Raw genomic sequence first — 2465 nt, 5'->3', positions numbered from 1 at the left:
GTTGCCAGTGTTTACAGAACGCAGCTCTGTAAAACTAAGGGTATGATAACACAGACCACAGTGTTTATGAGGGATGTTCAATCACACAGTGTTTATGAGGGATGTTCAATCACACAGTTTTAATAAGGGATGTTCAATCACACAGTGTTTATGAGGGATGTTCAATCATACAGTGTTTATGAGAAATGTTCAATAATGCAGTGTTTATGAGGGATGTTCAATCACACAGTGTTTATGAGGGATGTTCAATCACACGGTGTTTATGAGGGATGTTCAATCACACAGTGTTTATGAGGGATGTTCAATCACGCAGTGTTTATGAGGGATGTTCAATCAGTTTTCGCTTTCTCTGTTCCTCCTTTTCTCCTCTTGGCCAGCATATGCATGTACAGCTGTGGAAACACTGCAAGAAAAACAGATTGATGCACTTGGGAACTGATTGCCTAATAGGAAACGACAATTCAAATATCATATACATGCAAATAAAAGGTCATGATTTAGCATTCTAATATTCATAGGGCGATTTGGTCGATTAACACAGTTGGTGAAGATAAATTGCTCACCAATATCTTTGGGATCGGTGAATAAAAGACAACTACTATTCGTTTAAAAACGCAGGAATGGCTTTACCCTTTCCCCCATAAGAAGCAATGTGAAAATGGCTTTTGCAACTAGCATAAAACCAGAACAGCCTGCGAATAACTCGCAGTCTGTTTAGGTTTTATCAAGTTTGCTGCTCATCAGAAACTAAGGATTGGAAATGAAGCCTTTCAAACTTTAATTTAGTTTGAACGGTATTTAAATAAATGTTACTTTCTAAAGGACTACAAATGCTTTTAATATAAGTTACTAATCTAAGTCGTAAAGGGTTAACTGGCCAATGGCATTAAATCAATGGTCCATATTTCCATAATAGAAATGAGTATTTGGATTATTATGAAAGTGCCAATAGCACAAACTATATCGCGAATTTTAGAACCATTACAAATCATGGACTTCACTGATAACACGAGGAGATTTAACCTCTTTCTTAAAATCCGCCAACTCTAACAATTTGGATGGGTATGCACTAGGGATATACATAAACATGTAGTAATCATATCTAAAAGACATGTTAGCCGCATTTGGCAGTGCCATACTGTAGAGACCTGTCTCTTCTACGTATGGTAGGCCTCCCCACATTGACAGTAGCTTACCCTGCAACATGGCATATAACAGCTGTGATTGATTGAAAATTTCTTTCTCAGAGGCAAAGTGAAAATTGCTACATTCGACCAGCATTAAACTTTAACAGCCTGCAGTCTGTTCAGGTTTTATGTTGTTTGCGGCTTATCATTTTTGAATTTGTAAAAATTGCATTCAATGCAGATGTCAAAGCCTCTCCGAAGTTTTCTGGTGATTTGTTTTGATAGGTATCAATTTGGTTATCTTGGGTTCCACTGGAATGTTATGAAGTGTGTGGAATACCAAATAGAGCTGCTCGTAGTAGAATTGGGTGCTTGTACCTTTGAAGAGATGTAAGTTTACCTCCTCTCATTATTCAGTTTGAAGTGTTAGCCGTGATCAGAATGGAGTTGGCCTGAGAATGATAATGATTAATAAAACGCTTGAACAAGGCTTCGGTAGTGGTGGTTGTCTTCCAATTGCGACATGGATATATCTTGGCATAGGTGGTTCGTTATAACCAATTCAGCTTTATAGCCACCTTTGCATATATGAAGTTTGAGAAATCAATGCAAACAGGTAACATTTGCCTGGTGGTCGCCATATAAACACATTTTATGGTAGAAATAATTGGCGTTTTCATGCAACACAATTACTACAGTGACGCACATGACTGTCGATTGACTGTTGAATGAACGTGTCATGAGGAAATAATACACAAAAACATCATTAAGTGATACGATACGCGATCGAAATCCCTTCTAAATATTTTCATACGGGCAGATACATCAACGACTGTTAAGGCTTCTTTGGACCAATGAATTTGATTTACTGTATAAGCTGACTGCATTGTGCTCACTGTTACCATCTGCGGAGCAGAAACACCCATCAGACATTCAATGGCTTTACATCCGGGCCCTTATCTTCAAAAACCTGGCTACATTCCTTAAACTTGGTAGAAGGCTTTTCGATGAAGTTTGACTTGTACAAAGCATGGCTTTAATCAAATCGCTGATGTCATAACAAAACCATCGGATGACAACATTTCAAATATATTTAAAATTTAAGTAGACGTTTTTTGTCATTCCTATTTGCAGGTAGGCAATGTATGAAATGTTCATTAAAGAAAAATGTACTAATTTCAGGCTAAATTGAAAAATGTATCAGACGACATACATTGTCGGATCTACGTGACAAATACTAACACGTAAGTACTTTTACAAATAATATTTCAGTGTACTAAATAAAATTCTTAAACCGATTACCGACTCTAGTACATTAATGACAGTGAAGTCGTTATC

The sequence above is a fragment of the Dreissena polymorpha genome, chromosome 14 (genome assembly GCF_020536995.1).
Source record: "Dreissena polymorpha isolate Duluth1 chromosome 14, UMN_Dpol_1.0, whole genome shotgun sequence".
In the NCBI taxonomy this organism is placed as follows: Eukaryota; Metazoa; Mollusca; class Bivalvia; order Myida; family Dreissenidae; genus Dreissena; species Dreissena polymorpha.
This window is presented reverse-complemented; position numbering follows the sequence as displayed.